Source organism: Pan troglodytes, chromosome 7 (genome assembly GCF_028858775.2).
Source record: "Pan troglodytes isolate AG18354 chromosome 7, NHGRI_mPanTro3-v2.0_pri, whole genome shotgun sequence".
In the NCBI taxonomy this organism is placed as follows: Eukaryota; Metazoa; Chordata; class Mammalia; order Primates; family Hominidae; genus Pan; species Pan troglodytes.
In genome coordinates this window covers 133,159,156-133,174,257 of record NC_072405.2, presented here as the reverse complement: position 1 = coordinate 133,174,257, position 15,102 = coordinate 133,159,156, and the positions used below count along the sequence as shown (strand labels likewise).

Below are 15,102 nucleotides of genomic sequence, written 5' to 3'. Positions count from 1 at the left end.
CCAGGGTGTCTGTGGTGACTTGATGTAATACCATTTTTAAACGTTCCTTGATACCCAGGAAGTGCCCCTGGCACCCCACTGTGCTGTGCTTTCTGCTGTCTTCCCACAGCTATTTGTTTTTGTAGAAGATTCTTCCCTTGCTCTGCAAACTGAGAGCACTTGGAGAGCTACAGAGATGTGCAGCCACTGGGCTAAAGCACACCCAGACGGGGCTCTTATTAGAAATGCAAATCTCCTCTCTGCTGACAAATCCCAAACACAAAGCTCAACGGGCTCTTCCACCCTCCTCTCCCCTAAGCGGGTGGCCTCTGTCTTCCATGTTACCTGAATGAGCTGAAAGGGAGTTGGCTGGGTTGTGGATCAGTAATCTGAGAAGGAAAGGGTCTGTCTGAAATGGAATTGTCTCCCCAGTGTTTCCATTTTACCCAATAAGAGGAAGTCAGTCTCTTTCTTCTCAGCCTTAACTCTACTAAAAGCCATTAAGCACCGACAAAGACAGGAGACATTATCTGTTGGCAAGTGTGAATGCTGCATTCTGTACCTCCAGCAGGGATGGAAATTGAGCTGTTTACTTGGTGGCCACCCCAAGGGACTGAAATGAAGCTCTAATGTGACAGCATTTCTGAAATGCCAGTTTTAAATCCCAAATTCTCACCCTCTATTCCCCACCTGTAAAACGCACTAGGAATTTGCACTATTAGCACTATTAATTTAGCCGAATTACACCCTGACTAGATCTGACCACCAGATGCAAATGAAGTCACCAGTAGGTGACCACAGTAACCTGGGTCTGGTTTTGGAAAGGAGGGTGGGTGTTTGAAACCTGTAGGGGTAGTGGCAGGACCAGCTTATGGAATAACTTTCCTTACTACAAGTGACTTCCAGGATGGGGCTCACGATTAGAGATGGGGGTCTGGAACCCATTGCTCAGATGGGGTTTCCTTTGATGGTCAGTAATACAGTTACTGGAAAGGGGTCCAGATCTAGATCCCAAGAGAGGGTTCTTGGATCCTGCACAAGAAAGAATTCAGGGCGAGTCCATAAAGTGAAAGCAAGTTTATTAAGAAAGTAAAGGAATAAAATAATGGCTACTCCATAGAGCAGCCCGTAGGGCTGCTGGTTGCCCATTTTTATGGTTATTTCTTGATGATATGCTAGACAAGGGGTGGATTCTTCATGCCTCCCCTTTTTAGACCATATAGGGTACCTTCTTGACGTTGCCATGGTGTTTGTAAACTGTCATGATGCTGGTGGGAGTGTAGCAGTGAGGATGACCAGAGGGTCACTCTGGTCAAAATCTTGATTTTCGTGGGTTTGGGCCAGCTTATTTACTGCAAGCTGTTTTATTTGCAAGGTCTTTATGACCTGTATCTTGTGCGGACCTCCTACCTCATCCTGTGCCTTAGAATGCCCTAATTGTCTGGAAATGCAGCCCAGTAGTGTAAGATTCTCCCTGGGGCCTGAAAGCTTAAGGGGATGAATAACTCCTCCCTTCTCAGGCCCAGTACCAAGGCGCAAGGCTACTTGCACCAGCAGTGTGGGCCAGCAAAATAGCAGAAGCAGGAAGAAAGCCGGCCGGAAGACACCTACCCTGGCTGGAAGACACGTACCCGTGAAGATCAAGAAAGAGGCCATCCAGGTACAACGTAGCAGTTACGTCAGACTAGGACACTTCCTGTTTACAGGAGACTATAAAATCTTTGCCCTGTCCTCACTTGGTGCTGATGCCATTTTAGGCCTCAGCCCGCCTGCACCCAGGAACTCATTAAAACAGCATGTTGCTCCACACCGCCTCATGTTGTCTGTTGGTTCGAACACGCGCTCTCCGGGTTCGAACCGATACAAGAACCTTAAGTCAGGTGCCAAAACCGGGGAGGGGCTCAGGTCTGCATCCCCTGTGGACCTACCCCTTCACCCCGGAGAGCAAGCCACAGCAGCCGGACAAAGGAAGCTCCTCAGCCTCCAGTTGCCTCTCTGTGCATGCACATCGGTCACTGATCTCGCCTACTGGTAAGTTTTCCCGGGAGCCCTGTTAACAGGGGAAAATCCACATGGCCTCTCTTGATTTCTCTGGTCCAAAAATCCAACGTTGGTCCAAGAAGGTTCCGGCGTGTGTCAGGCACTTGCTGATCATCTGGCCTTAGGGGGGCGCCTCTAAGCCATTAGATCCTGTTCTGGGAACGAAAATGGCAGCAGTGACAATTGCTCCTTTTATTGTCCCCCTCTTGCTGTCCAGGATGTTCTCCTCTTCCTTGTTCTCTCAGCCTACCCTCTGTTGTGGGAAATTCCCAGTCTTCCACTCCAAAGGACAGCCCTCTAGGCTGCCTCATAAAAAAAAACCTAAAAACCTTAGGCCTCAGGCAAGATATCTGCCCGAAGTGCCGTGTCTTTTTCGCAATTCAGTCTGGCCACAATACGAATTAAATAATGGGTCCAAATGGCCCGCAAATGAAACATTCAACTTTACAATTTTAACTGACTTAAGCAATTATTGCTGACAACTGAAGAAATGAGAAGTTCCTTATGTCCAGGCCTTTTTATTCTCAAATCACAACCCAACCTCTGCAATTCTTTCTTACCTGTTCAAATCCTTCTCCATTCTTGCCACCCTGATCGCCTTTCTCTTCCCGACCCTACCTCTTTTTCCTCATTAAATCCAGCAGACTGCTGTCTACCCCTCCCAGCCCTTACCTCTCCCTCTCAACCATCTTCTTTAACCCCCGCAAGCCTCCTCGTTGTCTCCTCAGCTGCCATCTTCCCAGTCGTCATCTTCTCAGTCAGTAAGCAGTATCCACTTCTTTTCCTACACCGTCCCCTCCTCAGGACAATTCTAGTATTGCCTGTACCCATTCTCCTCCCCCACCGCCCTCTCCTGAGGCTTGTAAACCCATCCCACCACCTTACGCCCCTATCCTCCACTGCTTATCAACTCAACCACCCTTCCCCCTTCAAACCCTCAGCAGAAACCACTTCCAGTTTCTTCCTTCTCTCCTGCCCTTACTCGCTCGGGCGCCATCTTTGGCCCATGCCCCGCCCTTACTTCAGCGCCGGTGCTAGAATACCCCCTTCAGAAAGTAGCAGAAAATGAAGGTATTGTTAGAGTTCATGTTCCCTTCTGCCTCACTGATTTCTCTCAAATTAACAAAAGATTCGGTTCATTTCCAGAAGATGCTACCTCTTATATTAGAAAATTTCAGTACCTCACCCAGTCTTATGAACTGACCCGGCATGACCTCTAGGTTATCCTCTCTTCCACCCTCACCCCAGAAGACCAAGACCGTATCTGGACTGTAGCTCAGGCACATGCTGATACCATTCATCACCAAGCTCCTGCCCAGCCTACTGGTGCGGAGGCAGTCCCCAGCCAGGACCCCCACTGGGATTATCAAGACAGGGCCTCTGGATGCCACCGTTGAAACCACATAATTGTGTGTCTCCTTGCAGGACTCAAAAAGGGTGCCCATAAAGCGGTAAACTATGAAAAACTTTCAGAAATCACCCAAGGTCCTAATGAAAACCCAGCCCTTTTTCTCTCTCATTTAACTGAAGCCCTTAAAAAATATACCAACCTAGACCCAGCTAGCCCAGAAGGAACCTCTATCTTAAACCTTCGGTTCATCTCCCAATCCACCACCGATATTCGGCACAAGCTTCAGAAGCTTGATGACGGCCCTCAAACCCCACAATGAGACCTTCTAAATTTAGCCTTCAGAGTCTTTAACAATCGTGATGAGGAAAGTAAAAGGCAAAAACAGGCAGAGTTTCGAATGCTTACCTCTGCCATCAGGGGCCCTGCAGGCCCACGGGGCCATAGCTCCACACGGAAGCCTCCTAGCAATCCACCTCCACCTGGCGCCTGTTTCAAGTGCGGCAATGAAGGTCACAGGTCCAGACAATGCCCAAACCCAGGTAAGCGCACCAGGCCGTGCTCCCTCTGCGGAGGACCCCACTGGAAGTCGGACTATGAGCAGCCCCAGCAAGGACCGCCCCCATCCCTTCCGGAGCCGGCCAAAACCTCCTACTTGGATCTCATCGGCCCTGCCGCTGAAGACTGAGGGTGCCCTGGAACAGACGCCCTGGCAACTACCATCACTTCATCCAAGCTAAGGGTAACCCTGATGGTGGCAGGTAGGCCGGTATGTTATTTTTGAATTAATACCGGGCAACCTACTCTGCTTTACCTAATTTTTCAAGACCCACCCAGTCCTCCCAAGTCTCTGTTGTGGGAATTGACGGACGAGTCTCCAAACCCTGAGCCAGCCCTCCACTTTTCTGCTCCCTGCACACCTTTTCCTTCACTCACTCTTTTTTTTTGGGGGGACGGAGTCTTGCTCAGTTGCCCAGGCTGGAGTGCAGTGGCACGATCTCAGCTCACTGCAAGCTCCGCCTCCCGGGTTCACGCCATTCTCCTGCCTCAGCCTCCCGAGTAGCTGGGACTACAGGCGCCCACCACCACGCCCGGCTAATTTTTTGTATTTTTTAGTAGAGATGAGGTTTCACCGTGTTAGCCAGGATGGTCTCGATCTCCTGACCTCGTGATCCACCCACCTCGGCCTCCCAGAGTGCTGGGATTACAGGCGTGAGCCACCGCGCCCGGCCCGCTCACTCTTTCTTAGTCCTGCCCTCATGCCCAACTCCGCTCCTAGGCAGAGACATCCTTTCAAAACGCCACACTACTCTCCACATCCACATTCCCCATAGTACCCAACGCATCAACCCAGACTCCTCTGGGGCATCTAACTTTCTTCTACTCCTCCAACCTCGCACCTTAAAACATGCAACTTCTCCTTATCCGCCGTCCATAGTTAACTCCGCAGTTTAGGATACTTCCACACCTTCAGTCACAGAACACCACACCCCCGTCCGCATTACTGTGAAAGAGCCCACCCAGTTCCTATCACAGAAGCAGTATCCCATCCCTCAAGCAGCTCTCATAGGCCTAAAGCCTATCATTTCTCACCTCCTCACCAGTCGCCTACTCCGCCCAACAAACTCCCCTTTTAACACACCAATTCTACCTGTTAAAAAGCCAGATGGAACTTAATGCTTAGTCCAGGACCCCAGGCTCATTAACCAAGCTGTACTCCCGGTATGTCCAGCAGTTCCTAACCCATATACTTTACTTTTCACGATTCCCTCCAATACCACTCATTTTTCTGTTCTAAACCTTAAAAAATGCCTTTTTCACAATTCCTTTACACTCGAATTCCCAAAACCTCTTTGCCTTTATGTGGGAAAATCCTGACACCCACATTTCACGTCAGCTCACCTGGTGTGTACTACCTCAAGGTTTCAGAGACAGCCCCCACCTTTTCGTACAGGCCCTTGCTTGCGACCTTTTTACCTTATCCCTAAAACCGTCCACTCTCCTTCAATGTGTTAATGATCTGCTCCTGTGTAGCCCCTCTCAAAGGGACTGCAACGCCCATACTATCTCTCTCTTTTAAACTTCTTGGCAGAACGGGAGTTATTAGGTCTCCCCTAAGAAAGCACAAATATGCACCTCCTCGGTCATCTATCTAGGCCTAGCTCTTACCCTGCAAACCCGAGGGCTCACAACCGACCGCATATCCCTCCTCCAGTCCCTCCCGCCTCCGCAAACTAAGCAAGAAATTCTCTCTTTTCTAGGACTAGCAGGATATTTTAGGCTCTGGGTTCCCTCCTTCGCTCTACTTGCCAAACCGTTACACTAAGCTGCTAAAGGCCCTCTCCATAAGACTTCAAACCCTGCACAGCCTATTCCCCAACCTTTCTGTCTGCTCCAGAAGGCTCTCACCTCAGCCCCCGTGCTCACTGTCACAGACTTCACCAAATCTTTCTCCCTCTATACCGACGAACGGCGTGGAGTTGTACTGGTGTTCTAACCCAGTCTAAGGGACCCACCCTCCAGGTTGTTGCCTACCTCTCCAAACAGCTTGAAGCCGCAGTTCTCAGACGGCCTGCCTGCCTCTGAGCATTGGCGGCAGCTGCTGTCCTCACCCTTGAAAGCCTAAAACTATCTCTCCATGCCAACCTAACAGTTTATTCAACCCATAACATCAAAGACAAGCTAGCTCACCGCAGTGTACTAAGTCTCATCTCTGCCCCACGGCTCCTCCAACTGTATGCTCTATTCATAGAAACTCCCCACATCACCATCTAACCATCTCCCGTCTAAACCCGGCCACGCTCTTACCTGAAGCTGCAACTGCCCAAGACCTTACACATTTCTGTGTAAACACTGTTCAAACCTTCCTTATACCTTTCCAAACCTAACAGACCAACCCCTTCCAGATGCCTCCTTTACTTGGTTTTAAATGGCAGCTCCTTCCTACATCAAGGACACCAGAATGCTGGCTATGCTGTAGTGTCACCACCCCACATGCATGCTATTGAAGCCAATCTCCTCCCACTAGGCACCACCTCCCAAGAAGCTGAACTCATCGCCCTCACTCGAGCTCTCACTCTAGCAGCTGGACAACAGATCAACATATATTCAAATTCTCATTATGTGTTCCACATAGTGCACTCACACTCATCCATCTGGAAAGAACGGGGTATCCTAACTGCAAAAAACACTCCTGCCATAAATGGCTCTCTCATCAACAAGCTCCTTCAAGCTGCCATCATTCATTGCAGGGGCCACCAAACCCCAGACAATCCTATATTGGCTGGAAATGTGCTAGCAGATCAGGTAGCCAAACAAGTGGCCCTACAACCCGTGCAAGGCCAGTTTCTGTCCCTGTCCTTGTTCTCTCCGCTTTACTCCTCAGAAGAAAAGGAGGACTTCCGAGCCCAAAACCTTCAAAAGCAAGGACCATGGTATGTCAAAGAAGGGCGCTTCGTTCTTCTTCACTCTCAAAGCCTTCCTCACCTCCAAAGCCTCCACAAGTCTTTCCATGTTGGTTACAAACCTCTCCTGTAACGTCTCCGCCCTAGCCTCACTTGTCCTCACCTTTCCAGCCACGTTTGATAAATTACCCAGTCCTGCTCTATCTGCCACTCAGTGTCATCCCAGGGCTCCCTCTGGCCACCGCCTTTTCCTACCCACCAAGCCCGGGGCCAGGTACCTGGGCAAGATTGGCAGGTAGACTTCGCTCACATGCCGCCCGATAAACGGCTCTGCTATCTTCTAGTCTTTGTCTGTACTTTCTCCAGATAAGTAGAAGCATTCCCGACAACTTCAGAAGCTGCAAATATTGTCACACAAACTCTTATGCATATAATTCCCTGTTTTGGACTCCTAACATCCATCCACTCTGGTAACGGGCCCGCCTTCATCAGCTAAATTACCCAAGGCGACTCTACATCCTTAAGAATAAAGTAAGTTCTCCACACCCTACAGGCCTCAATCGTTAGGCAAAGTTGAAAAAATTAACCCTGTCCTTAAAGCCCAACTCACCAAGCTGGCTCTAGAAACCCGCCAGTTGTGGACAAAACATCTCCCTTTTGCCCTCATGAAACTGCGCAACACCAAAAGCACCCTCTTTTTATAGTCCCTTTAAAATCATGTATGGCCAAACTTTTGTCTTAGGGCCTCCATCCTTACCAGACTCTGAGCCACGCAGTAATTACCTCCCCTCCTTAATCCAGACACGGTGTTTCATTCATAAAGCAGCAGATGAGGCCATGCTTCTCCCTGTCGACACCTCCTTGTCCTCTCAACATAACTGTCTTGCAGGCACAGACATATTTCCAGACAATGCAGGCGATGCTCCTGCTACAACGACATGGTGAATACCAACCCATCTCTCAAGAATATCTAAAAATTAAGGTTTTCTTTTTCCAACGTGCCCACGCCACCCCCTATGTCCCGCCTGAAGTAGTTATTAAGAAAGTTGTCCCTTTTCCCTTTTCTATAACCAAATAGACAGGAATGTAAGATTCTCCCCGGGGCCTGAAAGCTTAAGGGGATGAATAGCTCCTCCCTTCTCAGGCCCAGTCCCAAGGTGCAAGGCTACTTGTGCCAGCAGTGTGCGCCAGCAAAATAGCAGAAGCAGGAAGAAGGCCAGCTGGAAGACACGTACCCCTGAAGATCAAGAAAGAGGCCATCTGGGTACAACGTAGCAGTTACATCAGACTAGGACACTTCCTGTTTACAGGAGACTATAAATCCTTTGCCCCGTCCTCACTTGGTGCTGACGCCATTTTAGGCCTCAGCCCGCGTGCACCCAGGCTCTCATTAAAACAGCATGTTGCTCCACACCGCCTCCTGTTGTCTGTCGGCACACGCTCAGGGTTTGAACTGATACAAGAACCTTACAAGTAGGTCTCAGCCTCATTTTACCCAGCCTCCATTCAAGATGGAGTTGCTCTGGTTCAAATAGCTCTGACAATATTGAAAACTTAACATGCTTACATCCCTCAATGTGGCACATTCAGATTCTCCCTAGTGACAAACCCACTTCTTCATCACCAACAGGGCTCCACTTCACAATCTGCCTATGGCATTCCTTCCACCAGTTGAGGGAAGGCCATTGCTACTTCTAAATGTCTCTCCAAACTCACCTTATATGTGCAGAAAGCTTGTCAAGATGAATTCTGGCTGGGGTCATTTATTTTATATCCTTTTGGCACTCTGAAAATTCAGAACACTCAACTCTTACAGCTATAGCTTTTCAACTGTTGTCACAGAAACTTGCTTGTGTATTTGGTCTCTACCCTGTTCCTCAGCACTTGAAGGTGGGACCAATCTTTCATGTGTGGTTCCTAACAGTGCTCAAATAGAAATATGTTTTTCCCCAACTCTTACAATGAGGTGGGAGAGTTTTCATATTGTTCTTATTCTCATTTTCTCCCTGATTTGTATGGATGTAGGTACGTCCATGTCATTATAAAGAGAATATAAGCACATTAAATAAACTTTGAAAAGTAAAGAAAAAACTAGCATAGTTCATCACCCAACTCTAAGCACTGTTATAAGTTCTTGAAGCTTCTGTGACAGTAAAAGGTAACAAGCCTTGTTTGATGCAACTTTTGCAGAGTTGAACAAATGATTTTGGATTTGCAGATTTGAAGTTGGAATGTACCATAAGATAGCCTTGGTAGTTTAGTTTAGCTGTGATTAAGAAAACACATCCTTCCTAGGTTGATGAATCCTGGCTCAGCCATTTACCAGCGGTGTGACTTTAGGCAAGCTGCTTAATCTGTCCATCTTTGGGCATATCTGTATGCCTTCAGAAAATGTTATTCCACTACACATATGTTACATATAGTCCTCATTTTACATAATGTCCCATGCAAGCAGCTACCCTTACTATTACAGAGTCTTCATAACCTAACTTCAAATTGTCCTATAATATTCTATTTAATAAATGGCACAGAGTTAAGTAAATGTTTTCTTTTTGGTGAAATGCAGTGTTTTAATAACTGAAAAAAAGATCAATTTCTTCAATTTGTAGTGGATAAATAAATGAATTATTATCTGCCATCTCCTGGGTACTCTGTGTAAAATAAAATAAAATAAAATAAAAACCTACAACACCCTGGGTAGAGCCCAAACCGGTTGTACTTCATTTATATTCCCAATGAGAACAACCTAGAATGAGCCTTCCAAGAACCCCTTTGCAGGCACGATCCATCAGCCCTGCGAAGCGTGGGAACACACCTGCGATTAAATGAACCACTCATTCCCTCAGAGCAGTCCCTTCTCAGTGCCCATGGCCACCAGGGCTGCCGCCAGCACATCCCCCACAGCCCATGGCCCCGCCTAGTTATTACACAGAGCATGAGGAGCTCTCTGGTCAACAAGGTATGTCACAAGGACAGCGTCTCCTGCCATGGGTTTAGCTGCACACTGGTAGATGCATTCGTGGGCCGCAGCTCTCCCTGTCTTCCTGGGTTTTGGTTTCTCTTCTGTTACTCTTATCCACATAGTGACCACGTAATGACCCTTATGCTCAGCCAGCATAAGAATGCACCCTCCCTCCAGTCTCCTGGTGTGTGAGTGAGATCCTCTTCCTCCATATCACTAACACACACACGCACATGCACTGTACAGATACTTTCTCTATCTTCAGCTCCTGAAGAAACAGGAATTTTTGTTTTATTCCTCTCCTAAGCCCTAGGTCTGTGCTTCTGTCCACTCCACAGGGGTGCTTTAGTTCCATATACGCTGCACTCGCCTCTGCTCTCCTGGCCAGTGCTGTCTAGGTGCCCTTAGGTCTCTCCTGCGAGCCAGCTTTTCTCTTTTATTTATTTATTTAGAGACAGGGTCTCACGGTCGCCCAGGCTGGAGTGCAGTGGAGAGATCATGGCTCACTCCAACCTTAACCTTCTGGGCTCAAGTGATCCTCCCATCTCAGCCTCTCGAGTAGCTGGGACTACAGTTGTGCACCAACATGTCCAACTAATTTTAAAATTTTTTTGTAGAGGCAGGGTCTCGCCATGTTGCCCATGCTGGTCTTGAACTCCTGGGCTCAAAGGGATCCTCCTGCCTTGGCCTCCCAAAGTGTTGGGCTTACAGCCATGAGCCACTGCATCCAGCTCTTCTCTATTTCATCTTGTCTCTGTATTTAATATTAGGTTGGTGCAAATGTAATTGTGGTTTTTTCACTGCAACTACTTTTGCACCAACCTAAATACTTTAAAGAGGGCTGCCGACCTTGAGAATCCCATTTCTTAATTATTTATGTACAGATTCTCTCCTTTTTCACCCCCTAAAGATTCTGATTCTGAAGTCAGACAGATCTGGGTAACCTTGGGTCTGTTACTTAATTTTTTGAGCCTCAGTTTTCTCATCTGTAAAACAGGGCTCTATTAGTACCAACTTTCTTCACAGAGTTGTTGCAACAATTAAGTGATCTAATACATGTCCTGCACTTGGCACAGTGCTTGGGACTGAGAAAGCACACAAATGTTAGCGAGTATTACTATTGTTATCATCATTAATTATATTAATTAATAACAATCCTCGGTAGTTAAAAAAAAAGCTTACGTAGGCTGGGTGTGGTGGCTTACACCTGTAATCCCAGTACTTTGGGAAGCCAAAGCAGCAGATCACCTGAGTCCAAGAGTTTGAGACCAGCCTGCACAACATGGCGAAACCCTGTTTCTACAGGGGAAAAAACAAACAAAAACATCCCCAAAATTAGCTAGGCATGGTGGCGCAAACTTGTAGTCACAGCTACTTGGGTGGCTGAGGTGGGAGGATCAATTGAGCCTGGATTCGAAGGTTGCAGTGAGCCGAGATAGAGCCACTGCCCTCCAGCCTGGGAGCGAGATCCTGCCTGAAAATAAAATAAAAATAAAAATGCCTAAGGTGCCTTCAGAGCTTGTCATTTTCTAAATTCATCCGTCCTAGGCTTTCTCACCTCCGCCTAGGAACCCTATTCAACCTAAAACTCTTAACTCTTGGTTAATTTTTCTTTTCCATGGACTTATAAAATTAACAAACCTATATTAAGAGTCAGAAGACTCTGAATTCTACTCTCACAGAAGAGTAAAAATGGCTGTGACCCTGCACATGTAACAGTCTCTCTGGGTTCTCTCTCTCTTGCCTGAAAAATGAAGAAGTTGGACTTGAACACATTTTTCCAAACACATTCTAGAAGCTTCCACCTTTCCAAAGACAATCGCCCCTTACACACAGACCTTTTGGCTAGAGCAGTGCCGTGTGCTGTGAACAAGCACACTCCCTAGCACCGCCCCTAAGCTGCACCTCTGTTAGCTCCGTGTCAGGATTTGGATGGTGTCTACACTGCCTGGCGCCTCAGCAACCTCAAAGGGCTGACCCAGACCCTTTCATAAAAAGAAGATTCTAATTGGTATAAATCTCAGCTCTGTAAGGAAGGAAAATGAACTGCAAGCTCTGCTGAAAAACTAGGACAAGGTTCTCTTTAGCAAGTCTCCAGGTACTGTTCTGACAATCACTGGGTATCATGAGCCTTAAAATATGCCCCCGCCTGGTACAGTGTCTCCTGATTAAGCTGGCTGCCAGGCTGAGGGCATGGCAGGCAGAAATGGCAAATTTCAAAACCACACAATTACTAGTAGTTTGGGAAAAACCGTTGGGAACACCATGCCAATCATTTAATTCATTTTCCAAGCCCTTTTTAAATGCAAAATATGCTAATATGTTGTTGGAGTGTCCAGCATGGAACCTGCTAAACCCAGGGCTGGTGGGAATGGAGCAAGGCGAGAATAATGGCCCCTTTTCCCTCTGGTGAAGAAAATAGGGCTGATGCCACTAGGCTCAAGTGTTTCTTTGTACTCCCTTCAGCTGCAGAAGGTGTGATCACCCTTAGAGTCACAGATCGGGAATAATGGGCTTCTTTTCTGAGCAGAGCCCAAGTCCTGCCCCTGGTAAGTGAGATGTATCCTTGAGTTGTCTGTTAACTCCTCCTGGAGAGCAGGGGATAATGAAGGAGGAAATAAAGAGAGGGGGAGAGGGGAATTTATGGCTTGATGGAATACATTAATTTAGGTCCAAAGGGGTTGGTGCAGCGTGGTTTCTGACAAATGACATTGTCCTGCTTTTTGTAGCCCTCCATTTCACTTACCTGCATATGGAGAAGGATAAATTACAGACCAGGAGTCTCTCTTTGAGGTTGCAGGTGAATCAGCTTCTTTACCAAATATAGCCATTTTGCCAAAAACCATGCGCTTCTTGTTGGTAAGAAGGGAACTTAGAGGTCATGGACTCTGAGCCCCTGGTTGACAGAGGCATATCTTTATATGTCAGGAGACTAAAAATATGGACTAAAATATGGTGGCCAGGATCTCTCTTGACCTCAGAGAGGCCTGATCCCATGGCAGAGCTCGAAAACTAGGACTTGGAGGGAGGCGGTTTAAGATCATTGAACAAGAACAGGGATGGGGTGTAGGAAGACAGGACATTTCTAGCTCAGCCAAGGCAGCCAGAACAACCCACATGCTTACCAAGTACCAGAGATGTGCCAGTGGTTGAGTATAACGACCATGCCCCGGCCATAAGGGAGTCATGACCCAGCCAGGCAGCCAGGCACTAAGCCAGCTATAAAGCAATGTGACAAGTACTGTGACAATGGGGCACAGAAGGTGTAGGGGTCATCGGGGGAGAATGTGCATGTGCAAGAGGATATACCAACAGGCAGATGGTGTGACTGGAGGTGCAGCAGGCAGAATAGTGCCATCACCCTCAAAAGATGTCCACATTCGAATCCCCAGAACTTGCAGTTATGTTCCCTTACATGGCAGAAAGGACTCTGCAGATGCGATTAGGTTCAGGATCTTGAGATGAGGAGATTATCCTGGCTTAACCAGGTAGGCTCAATGTAATCACAAGGGTCTCTATGAATGAAGGAGCCAGGCAGGAGAGTCAATGTTGGAATGATGCGGCTGGAGAAAGACTCAACTGACCACTGCTGGCTTTGAAGATGGACAGGGGCTGTTAAGTCAAAGAACATGGGCAGCCTCTGGAAACTGGAAAAGGCAAGAAAAGGATTCTCCTCCAGAGCCTCCAGAAGGAACAGCCCTGCCAACACTCTAATTTTAGCTCAGTGAGGTCCACTTTGGACTTTCAAGCTCCAGAACTGTCAAATAACAAATTTCTGTTGTTTTCTATCGTCAGTTTTTGGTCATTTGTTACAGCAGCCATAGAAAACTAATACAGGAAGACAATCAGACCAAGAGATGGGGGACCCAGGGGACCAGCCCTATATTGGTACCAGTGATCCTCTTGGACCCTCTGTTTCTTTCTCCGAAAAACATAAACACTGGGCTGGATGATATCTAAGGTACGTTCCAGTTCTGACACTTTGTATTTTGATGGAAGAGGGGAACAGCCACTGTACAATGGCTGACAACTTGTTGCGAGGGTTGACAGAGAACAGCACGTCCCCGAGCATGTTCGGTAGAATTTCATTTCTATGGGCTGTGGGTGAGGGTTCATTGGACAATATCTCTCCATGCAGCAAATCACTACTGAGCATTTCCTAGGCCCTGTTTGTTCTAGGCACTTAGAGTCAATGGTGCATGGGACAGGCTCTGTCCTCATGGAGCTGAGATCAGGGAGTGAGCCAATGCACAGGTGAACTTATAAGTACACAAGTACACAAGCTAATTTCTGCCAGTCATTAATGCCATAAAGAAAATGCATCCTGGTGAAGAGAAAGAGCAGGTTTCCACAGGGTGGACAAGGCCGGCCTCCCAGGGTCAGATTTGACTCAGGACTAAGTGATGAGATGAGACAGGCATGAAAGAAAAGGGGAAAGACGTCTGAAAAAATATTGAGCTCAACAAAATTAAACAGAATTATATATGGAGTTCTGAGGGTTTGAATGTCTGAATTGATTCATGTGTTCATTCGACACAGTGTTTTATTAAGTTAGACAGTGTTCTAGGTGCCAGGTACAAGTGCCCTACAGCATGGAGCTTCACTACTGTGTGGAAGACAGACAACGCAAAAGTCAACAGGTAAATATGAAATCAGGAGGTAAAAGTACTCTGAAGAAGAACTGAGCAGGATGAGTGGATAGAAGGTGTCAACAGCGGCCGTAACTGGTCTGGGAAGACCCCTCAGAGCTGTCCATATTTGAGCAGAGATCTAATATGCATTAGATCAGTATGCATTTCCCAAACTGAAATGACAAGGGAACCTCTTTGTTACAGAGCATCTTGCAGGACTGCTTCTGAGAACCTGCTCTGAGAAAGTGGGCATGGAGACAGTCGGAGTAGAAAGTGGGATCTTCAGAGTCCCAAGACCTGGGTGCTCATGTTAGAATGGAGACTCTGAATCTCATAAATGCAAAGTAAGACCTTTCATGTAGGAGTCTTATCACCCATCCCCAACTGGGAGGTCTCTGCTTCGACTTCAGGGTTGGAAAAGCACTGCACATACTCTCCCCAGCTGCCCTGGATTCACGCTGATTCTGCAGGGTTCATGAAGATGGAGAGTACATTTAACCCATGGTTAGACGAGATGGCCTTTGCAGGCCTGAGCAGATGCTAGTTTTTCACATGTCAGAGAGAGCTGAGTATAAGAACAGGAATCCTTCTTCTAGGATGTTACTTGTTGTAAAGAACATGTTATTCATTTTAAAGTGTGGCCAAGAGACAATGATCAAGGTCCCCAATTCCAGGGACCTTTGCCCAAGATTTCCTTCTGTCTTGATAAAGGAATAAATAAATTTGGCACCCAAAGAC

At 47.3% G+C, this 15,102-nt stretch overlaps 1 protein-coding gene across 8 annotated transcripts in view; it reads right to left on the bottom strand.

Annotated features, from left to right (window-relative positions):
• Positions 1-15,102, bottom strand: part of ZHX2 (zinc fingers and homeoboxes 2) — a 195,815-nt gene that overhangs the window by 137,242 nt on the left and 43,471 nt on the right. The window lies entirely within an intron of this gene.